The sequence below is a fragment of the Agrilus planipennis genome, unplaced genomic scaffold, assembly GCF_000699045.2.
Source record: "Agrilus planipennis isolate EAB-ADULT unplaced genomic scaffold, Apla_2.0 scaffold103, whole genome shotgun sequence".
NCBI classification, from domain to species: Eukaryota; Metazoa; Arthropoda; class Insecta; order Coleoptera; family Buprestidae; genus Agrilus; species Agrilus planipennis.
The window spans coordinates 181,031-192,567 of NW_020438959.1; positions in this window are offsets into that span (position 1 = coordinate 181,031).

The following is an 11,537-nucleotide window of genomic DNA, read 5'->3' on the forward strand; positions in this document are numbered from 1 at the left end:
TTATCATAATTCCTTGGTCAGTTAAAATAACATTTATTACTGCCGGTAATGTTTATAAATGGTCTATAGGATAAAGAAAAAGGACCCCTGTCGTTCACTTAATTGATCCGAGACAACGATCACATGATAATATAAAAATTCAATTGGAAATGCACAATTCATTTGAAATGTTTTAAGTGTCACTGTTTAGCTAACACTCGTGCATATCCGGTCATTACGAGAAAGGAAGGGTTAACAATAATTATATAATATATGCACTTACTAAAAGTAGCAGTAAACAAAATAGTTTATAACCCTTCCGTTATTATGCAATAGTGGACTTAAAAGCTTTTTTTTTTATTGACGGAATATTTTAAAAGCTTGTCCAGCATTTGGAAGATTCAGCAGCTAGATAAATAATCATTACTGAAGAAGTTTAAGTGCTGATTAAACTTCTGTTCTATGTATCATATCCACCTAATCTCAAAGATTCAGCAGCTAGATAAATAATCATTACTGAAGAAGTTTAAGTGCTGATGAAACTTCTGTTCTATGTATCATATCCACCTAATCTCAAAAATCTTCCTGAATCTCAAGTTGTAACGTGAATGAAAAATATGTATAGGTATTATTTGTAAACTGTAAGTTTAGCTAAAATAACGTCACAATTGTAATTACAAACCGCTGATAACGGCACTAATAATGACTGATCATGCGCAAAACGGAGTTTCGTGATGATATCAATATAAGTACCCCAATAATTTTGTATGAAAAATTAAAGAAATCCCGTCGTACATAAAATCCGGCTCGAAGGACCAAATAAATATGTTAACCCGAGTTGTGTTAGTATTCAAAATTGCTTTAGAAAATGAGGAAAAAATTGAAATAAATTCATAATGATGGTTAATGAACCTGAGAGCAAATATAAGAGCTAGTTAGTGTCATAATAAGTTGCTGAGTAAATGATTAACGAATGACATTTGAATTAACGAAGTCTCTTACACAAAAATGTTTATGGGTTTCCCAATTAAATTAATAAAACAAAAAGTCTCACAAAAAGGGACTGTTCTCATCCAGTGCCAGTGTACGATACATTTATACATGCAGGCACCTATACATCCACTACAGTAGGGTGGTTGGCTAGTGTGTGGATATATATATATGTACGTCTTATTAATTTTTAATTCGCGTTGCGTTTTTCACCGGCGAGTAATCAAAAAAACGAATTCGGAGACCATTTAATGTCGTAATAAGAGTTTCTTTTTGTATAGACCTCTTCATTATCTCCGATAGGTATATATAGTAATTCAGTTTTTCCAAGTAAAGTAATGGATGATCGCGATGCATTCAAACTCGTACTAATGAGAAGTTTTAATTACTCACTCCCTAATTCGTATAACGAAAATCGCCCGTATATTTACTGCTGGATGCAGCGTAGAGACAAGAGAGAGGAGATGCAAGATGAGCAGCAACAACAGCAGCAGCAGTCACCAGTGGCAAAAATAAGCAAGCAACACCTCGAAATAAACTCAGTAATTAATTCCGATCATTGCTGGTAGAACAATAAAAGGGATGGAATAAACCAAGGCTCGGGCTGACTACCACTCACTGCTTACAGTAGCTCTCGCCGGGGTCGCATCCCCAATTTCTACAAATCATTTATTTTTTTCCCGAAGCAACCCTTCTGAGTCGGTTTTAATTGTTTTAAAGAGCACATTGCCAATTTCTGGAATCCGAACTTTCCGAACTTCCAAAGACCCGTTCACACCAGAGAAATTTCTAACAAAACATTACGCGAATGTTAACAAAAGAAAATTTGTTAAGCAATATTATGATCAAATAAAATTAATGGCGACTCATGCAGACAGTGCAGACATGTGACGTAATCAGTTGCAACAGAATTTTATGAAGTTTCGCTTGATCAAAGATTAAAATACGATGATCACATAAATCATCAGTGATCAAATCCACTGAGAAATGCAAAGTACAATTCTAACTATGTAGTGACTATCTCTTTTTAGATTTTGCAAAAAATATTATTTTATTTTGTAAATTTTGATATTCACCCTTTGTACCCTTAATACCGTCAACCATAGTGGAAATATTTCATATACGGGGTTTATAGATATATATGTTACAAGAAATGTATGAAATCTAGGAATTGTACACAATTCCTAGGAAATGTATACAATTCCGGGGCTATTTAGAAAATCTATAAAATATTGTTTCAAAGATTTTTTACTACACACATATCCTGAGAAATGTATACATTTCCTAGGAATTGTATGAAATTCCGATATTGTACTAGGAGATGTATAAAACTAATGCCTTCTGTGAATAAAATGAATATCCACCCCTCGCTCTCGCGTACCCATTACTATTTTAAATGAAATACATTTCCAGTTACTATTCAGGAAATGTATAGATTTCCTAGGAAATGTGTCTAATATAATTTATTTCACATATTTTCGGGCGATTTTAGAAATTATATACATTTCCTAGGAATTGTATACAATGACGGATTACATTTCCGTTAACATATACAATTATGTAAATATGCATTAGAATTTTATCGAAAATGGTTTAAATGAAGAAGTAAGTGAGAGATCAAGAATTTCATGTAGGACTCTTAAAATAATATTTATTCAAAACAAAGTCATAAAAATATGGTTTCAATAAGCAAATAAAATCTAAATCATCATCCTGAACCACTTAATTATTTTTTATAATTGTTGATAATATTATTTTTAAAAGGACGGGGTACGAATGATTGGAAAAATGTGTCTAATGTGTAAATTATAGCTAACTTTTTCTTGTTTTAATTTTAAAGAAAACATCAATCGTTGTAGAAACGAAACGTATTTGTATTGTGTGAACCTGTCTTTGCTTGAATTGCGAGAGATATTGGTCGAGGGCAATAACAATTAGTAAAGGCATATGGTAGATAGTACGGCTCTCATAATTGGTTATCTATTATCTTTCTTGTGCCCACTTTTCTAATTGCTCTGGAGTATAAATGACTTGCCACCACGCTTCCTCGCGCACTTCGGAAAAAATATGGCGACCGGCGATGGAAGAATCCTAACGAGGCAATACTGTGGAACAATACGTTATTATTATTCTTATTATTATTACTGTCTGGGGGTTAAATGACAAAAACTTTTTTTGCTTATTATTATTCATCTCGAAATTGATGACAATATGGCTTTTTTCTTGAGGGGGGTTTTATAAATAACAACAGAGAAGTTAGTTGTGGAATTTTATTAATTTCTTCAACAGTCACTTTGTCTTTCTTCATTATCAGACTGTCTATGACGCTCAAGGAATCAATAAAATTCGCTTAATGGGAGCTACAACAAACAAGGATTACATCTATGTGAATTTGGACAAAACCAATCTCTAAGAATATTGAAAATCGTACAGAAATACCCAATCAGTTTGATTATATAAGTAACTTCGATCTGGACGCAGTGATTCATCTAAACTAGGTACCTAACAAGACCGTAATAATGTTCCTTATCCTAAAGGCAGAAAAAACTTATGATAATGATAAGTGTAACTAAAATAACCGTAGTAGACGTTTCAATAGTTGTAATTGCAAGCAACTGACGATGACAGATCATGCCTAAGACCGAGTTTCATGATAACAGTGATATAAGTACCTCAATAACATGTATTAAAAATATTAATTTCCCGTTGTACACAAAATCCGGCTCGAAGGACCAAATAAATATGCTAGCTTTCATCTCAATTTCTGATTAGCGTTGAATAGATGGCGATGCACTGTCACTCACTTAGTATTAACTAATTCGCTTGAAAGCAGTAACTTAGGTTTGGTTTATACTCTTGATGTGATATAAAGAACTAGAAGAGTCAGATGTTGGAGAGGATGTTTGTGTATATCCAAAATGTGTGACCTGATGATGTCAATAAAGAAGAAATGTTATTCGAGGAAAGAGGACAAAACATTTAACAACGATGACTTATCTTTAGAAGAGAATTCAATAAATAAATCTACTTATATTCGTCCTCGTGTTTTGACCGTTGCAGAAAAAAAGAATTTGGCAAAGCAAAATGGGGCAATATTTCTCGGCCTTAAAACAAGCGATAAATTTCCAGCGCAAGAATTTAATTTTTCCACCGATACGTAATATTTCAGAACTTGAATAACACCTCCACTAGAAGGATTTATGAAAAATATCAAAAGCGTTTTTCCGCAGGAGACGTTCGCCACGTTTGTAACGTGCCATCTCTATCGTACTAGGTCGCCGTCCCACTATCGGCGTCTCAGTCTTGAGTTATGAGCCTCGGAAAGTAAAACTGTTTTATTTCGTGTGTTCTTTCGTAAAAGTAACAATATTTATTGTCACTCACTGGGATTAAGGAATGGAAACACTTTCCTTCGCTCCGCCTGCCGAATCGCACGGGGCCTAGATTACGATTTCTTCGAAGATGATCATATTTTATTTCGTTTTCCTTTTTTTGTTTGTTTGTTTGTTTGTTTTGTAGCGTCATGTCATCCGTCTAAAACAAAATCGGGGTCGTAATACACTTTTGTATAATATGTACCATAATTTTTGCATTCTTCCATGTAAGACATTTTTGCAATACGTAAGAGTTTGTCTATTGGATACATACGGTTCTTCAATGTTCAATTAAAGCATTTTGGACCCTGCTAATAATCGAGCATTTTTCTAACTAATATTTTTTAACGAAACTATCGTTTGTTAAAATACGTGTAATACATTTGCTCATAATGGTTATTAAATAAATAATTACCTATTCATTTTAAAAACTGCATTAGTTAATTGATTCCACAATGAGGGTCATATCTCTGGTACTAGTGGGTCAGACCGGCATAAATATTCATTTCGAAATAAATAAAGACATAAAGCAAAAGGGAGACAGACAGACAGACCGACAGACACAAGGACAGCGAGATGTAGAGAGAAAGAGTTTTAATACTTCCTTTACCATTATGTTCCAATATCGTTGTTCGTAACAACATGAGCCAGTGAACCGAAACAATGTGAAGACTTAATTGTCGTCGAAGGGCGGGGTTTCTTTTTAAAATTTAAATCTATTGCTTGCCCTTGACTGTCTCGACGGACGGGCGCTTGTAGTTCATTTGTTTTAAATTTAATTACTCCTTTTCAAACCCATTCAAATCGGCCTTTATGAATTAGTGCACGGCTTTGTTCGTGGGGCCCCTCTCAGGAGTACACATTAACTAAACCTCATGTTCATCGAATATCATTTATTTATTTCGGTTAAATGAAGATAATATTTTGGTCCTTCGAGCCGAATATCAAAATAATAATTAAATAATAGGTTTGTTACTTATTCTAAAAGAATTATGTGTATTATATTAAAAAAAGTTATATATATATAGTATACTTTTGTTATTGTAATTCGAATTTAGATAGTTGAATAACGCGTTGGTTTTTTGTTTGACGTTAAAGCTTATTGAACCTCGGGCCTAGTTAACGTGTAACAATCCCCTTGAATGGGCTACACGAGGAAGCACTTGTGCCTGGTTTTTATTGTTATTACATACTACATTACAATTGTAACTAGACTATTATTGTTTAATTAATGCGATCGTTTCGAATAAAATTGTCCGTTAATGTATACAGCCCAATTCTCTGCATTTTAAACAGTCGTTTACTTCTCAGTAAATGAATGTGAACACTAATATTGGACAATGGGGCGTTTCTTCAAAAATTGTACACAGGGTGTATTCCTGGTATCCAACAAATCTACCGATATTTTTTGTTATACATAAATACACTTATGTTGACTATAACATATACCTGTTAGTGTATAAAAAATGATGGTATCTAAGAAGAAAGCTTCTCCAAATTTATAATTTCTTCACCCTGCTACTATTGGTTTTAAACATTCACAGAAAAACCTAGGACAATTTTTAAACGTATTATATTCGGCTCGAAGGACCAAATTTAAATAAATGCAGTTCAAAAACCAGCGCAAATATTTTGATGCGGTTTTCGCTGTTAAATCCAATTGTACGTTATCTACATTTCGACATTATTATCGTAAAGGTATATAATGATTTCAGTAAAAGAAGCGATTTCTAAGTTCAACATATTTCAGAGATCCCAGTCTTTCTACTAGAGACTCCAGTCTCTCAATTTTTCAGTGTTATTCATTCAGTCCCTCTGTGAGAGACTCGAATCTCTGAATTAACAATTTTATCGTTCGAGTCTCTCATACAGAGACTGTGAGAGACCCATAAAAACACCTAGGCAAAAACTGAGAAACTGTGAAAACCTGGAGAGACTAGAGAGAGATTGAAAATTTTTGCCTAGGGCATATATTTTGACAATTCAATAATGCACAATAATCCAGTTAAAAGTAGCTCAAATTATCGTTATTATCACAAACAAGACACAACATGGTATATGACCAACTATAAATCTATTATTAATTGGCTAAAAAGGGGCGGATAACAGCGTTTACGTGTAGTAAATTTTTGTACTATTTGGCAGATAATGCCAGTTTTCCAGGATGTTGGTGCAACGAACTGGTCCGTTTACATTTTCCGAACTCATGTTTTCCTAACAAGCCATTGGCTTCGCTTCCTATTCTATTCGCAAAAGGCGAGTACGTGCTACGAACAATGGCTGTTTTTAATTCATTTTGAATAGTTACTCGGACGTTTAATGCAGAGGAAGGATTTTCCGTTCTTGCATGCATTCGGTATGCTATCGGCATTGCAAAAAGCTCCAACGAACGAACGAACGAATGAACGATACGAAACGCCTGCTTGCTTATTAGCTACAAAATCGCGTCTCGCTAAATTTCCTCGTTTCTATGCAAAAATTCCGACCAACAAACCGGTATAACAAATTTACGAATAACAATTCTATTTTAAGAAAAATAACCAAATGACATCTTATTATCCATTTAGAACTATTAGCTTAACTTCCCATGCGTCAAAAATCTTAACTAGAATTATACAGAGGAGGATGGAAAAAAGGGCGGAAAAACTTTTAGGGGGAAGATCAATTTGGGTTTAGAAGAAACGCGGGAGGCCATTCTAGCTTTACGGGTAACAATAGAGAAAACGATATAAAAAAGAAAGAGAGCGTACATAGGATTTGTAGATTTAGAAAAGGCTTTTGACGATGTTAAATGGGACAAGATGTTAAATATATTTAAAAATGTAGGGATGAGTTATAGAGATAGAAGAGTGATACTTAGTTTGTATAAAAAGCAACAGGCAGTTATAAAGATGGGGCTGCAACGTAGAGAAGTATTAGGAAGGGAGGTAGACAGGGATGTACACTGTCACCGCTACTTTTTAATCTGTACATAGTACAGCACAACTGTAGGGATAGATATACAGGTGTAAAAGATTAGTATGCTTAGATTTGCAAGTAATTATCAGTATTAGCATCTAGCAAGGAGGAGTTAGAGGTAGCTTTAAAGAAAAAGGAAGCGGTATTGACAAAACAGTACTGTATGAAAAAAGTAGGGAAAAAGCAAATGTAAAGATAGGAGACAAAAAATTGAAAGAAGTGGCCGATTTTAGGGATCTTGGAAGTCAGATAAGTCAGGACGGAAGGAGTAGTATTAGGGATATAAAGCAGAGGATAGCGCAGGGTCGAGTTGCCTTCAATAAAAATAAGTCACTTCTAACACTTTATGGAAAAAAAACTAGAGTATGCAGCACATGAACACCCTGAATCACAATTAATCTATTCTAACAAATAAACAATACATAAGTAAAAAACTACAAAACCAATACTACAATTGATACTGGTATTAACCAACTGATTGAGTACAGCGTTGCGTTGTCGTATTTCTTTACCAGAGCCGGAGTTGAATTTACCTGTACTTTTAACTACGTTTTTCTCATGTATTATAGTGATAGCACCTCCTGCAAACTCGACACATATTTCCGTTACACCCTGTACACACACACACACACACACACACACATACATACATTCGTACTTAGCCGTATTTCACTCCACAATTCCGCAAGACTTAATATAGGTACGATAGCTACCTTATGCCTGTTATAGCTACTTTCGCAATTAACATTTCTTCGTTAACGACTGTGCTTGTAATGTGGGCAATAATATTAGTTTAGCCACACAAAAGTCTATTATATACACACATTTTTATCTAACGGTCGTTGTTTCTCGCACTGCATGTTGTAAACATCGTCGTCGTGAGAAAGAAAAAAGGAGAAACAGTTTGGCCCAGAAAAAAAATTAATTCGACGATTGTTCAAACAGGTCCTTCGGCCAATAACGTTCGTGACTGATTCTCCCATATAAATAAGGTTACCTATACAGTATAAGAACTGTACCCATACACATACAAGTATGTACCTATCTACGTAAGGCAGTGTGTAAATGTGCAGGTCATGTATGACCTGATTACACCCTGCAATTGCTATTGTTATTTCCCGATAATTTATGACAGTATATGCAAAACAGGATTGGTGTCCTGTTCAACCCCTTCGGCTTGGTTTGCTTAGCTGACGCTTTGTATTAATCAAATGCCGAACACCTGCACGAAAAACTAGTGATTCGGTTTGTTAGGTGACGTTTTCGGAACTAAAGTTCAAAGGTCCACGCTTCGAATTCAATAATATGTCTCCTACCCTTACCCTTAAAATCTAAATGAAAACTTATTAAATAAAAAAATGTCATGCGAATGCTAGACATTTTAAATTCTATATAGATAATGTTTTACCCACAATGTGTCATCAACATGTGTTACATATCTCTCTTCTTAGGAACAATAAAAATGCAAAATCATGAGTTACCAAATAACCTTGTGATATGTATTTGGTTATATTTAATTAGATTTATAACATAGTATATTTACTATTTTTTTCGTGCGGATGTATCCGGCTCGAAGGACCAAATAATTGCTAATACAAAAGTATTTATAATCGAGCTTTATACTTTTTGGTAGATAGATACTCAAATGTTAATTTTAGACAGTCGCTTGTAATATCCATATTATCCACAATATTCTTGTGAAAATTCTACTTATCAGTGACTTCTAAATTTTCCGATAGTATCGCTTGCTTTTCTTTAACAAGTTTTGTGTTACAACTTCGTAGTCCTTACCTATTTATTTTGCCTGGTGAGCACTAGAATTTTCTTTTCTTAGAAAATCGTTTCGTCGCAGTAATTCTCTCATAGAAGCTCGGGTCTTGTTGCTCCCGTTAGGTTGGCACTTAATTAAAAATTCACCCTAGTCTTACCTATCGATATATTTTAATTACGACTACGCTTTTAATGTCATAGCCTTCTAAGATAGCAGCTGCTGAAGAAACGAGGATAAGAAGAGCGGATAAAATATTGGCGGGTCTCGCCAGCTGTTCCAAAGCCTACTCCTTTCCTTCCTCTACGTATAACCAACCCTATTATCGTTCCGTCTCCTTTCTATAGGTACTCGTCATATTGTGTTAGAGAGCGAGAGAGAGGGAACGAGAAAATTGCGCGTATTGAACAAAAGACATTTCCGTGGCCTTCTTAGCTTTCGTGCACGAAATTAACAATGTATATTATTGGTCCTTATTTCAAAGCAATAATTAACATACTGTGTATTGGTATCTTGTTAGGGTGGCAAAGGGGGTTTAAACAGAACTGGTTTCATTTGCATGTGCGCATACATTATTGGAAAATAACAAAAAGCAATTGCGAATAGCGTCTAATCAAACTATAGGCGCATGAAAATTAGTAGCCCAAGACATCCTTTTCTCTATGTCGACCCGTATGATGAAGTATGAGAGAATTTTTTTCTCACGTCGCTTTGCCATGCAGTTTTAACGGTTAGTTAACCAACTACGGTCTTATAAGAATAATTAAGTAGGCCTAGGTAAGTTTAAAGACTAGACTATCAGATGTAAAGTGACTGATTGATTGATAAACTTGCAAAAATTTGACTGTACTTAATCGCTAATTGTAATTTTTTGCAGATATTGTCAATTTCTATTGCAGTTTTATCCGGCTCGAAGGACCATATCATTTCATCAATCATAACCCTTAATGTGCATGTTAAGTTCATGCCAGTGACAAGATTTGCATTATTTGAGAATACGTGGAGTCCACCTTATGTGAAAGACCAAAAGTCAAGGTACGAATTTAAGTTTATAAAGAGATATAGCTGTTGAATATCTGTTTTTAATATTATTTGTTAATACTCTTTAAAAACAAAATACAAAAAAACCTTTATTAACTTAATTGAAGACCAATTTGACTCACAAATTGTTAATTATTTCATGTATACTTACAAAAAATTTCAGTGAACTTATAAAAAGATATATCACGTACGTGCTTACTACATATAAGTATGTATAATAATGTTTTCGAGTTACTAAACATAGTAAAACTATAAATAATCGATAACGGAATATATTGGATTAGTTCGATAAATTTCTCGGTTCTATAGGGTACAGCCCGCGGGTAGGTAGACCAAAGTCAACGGTTTGTGTAGTGCAAAGGGCCTGGAATTGAGTAAATAAAATCGCGATCGTATGCACCCATGACGCCCATAAAAATCCCTCCGATGGCAAATTTATCGCCTACGGCCGTTTCTTCTCTCGTCCGCGAACGACTGCGACTGTCTCACACAGATTATGCAAGTTATCTTATTCTTCCGGAACCCATTAATAAATCACCATCAATAGATATTCTATTTCAACCCTTTTCGTCGACGCACATACATTTGAATACCAAGATAAACAAATTAGGACCGGGGCGGCGGCAGATGTCTGAACTTTTACAACAGTCCCACACTTGATATTCAAATCGTTCTTCTTCTTATACCACATTATGCATACTTATAATATTTGTACCACCGTCGGTACCTATCGGGTTCGTGCATTTGTGATTGTGTGGAAAGTTCAATGGATTTGGTGGTGATATAATATCGGAAGCACTCGATGCAATGAAAAAGAAGATTTTGGTCGGAACTATGTCCCGCAGCGGTCGTCACCTTCAAAGACTCGCTCTCTATTTTCCGATTTAACGATGGGGTATCCAAAGTGGGATTAAATATATTCGTATATTTATACATATAAAGGTATACTGAACCAAACCAAGATCTGCACTTTACCTAGAGAATGGTGAGCATAATTTAAACAGGAAACCCTTGCGAGATTTAATGTTGTTGTGAAGTCTGTAGTTTAGTACGAAAAGGGATATACCTAGACTTAGATATATGTAGACGTATAATTGTTAATGCTGCAGTTGCTTAAGTTTTAATGAAGTTTTTCTCATTTAAAGAGTCAAGAACATACGATAAATATTGAATAAAATAGGACCATAAGAAGATCCCTGCGGTACACCAGATTTAACCTCTGTATTCAGTAGTGGAAAATACTACAAATGGCGCGGTAAACGCCATCTGTAGTACGATGCTACATTTTACGATTACGTATGCTCCAACAAGGTCCATTTAAATATATGGATATCTACTTGCTGAAACGAATCCCGGCGTAGCTAACCTCAACGTGATAGGCACGTTACCATAATCGAATAAAATAATTCGAAGTGGTCTGTATTCTG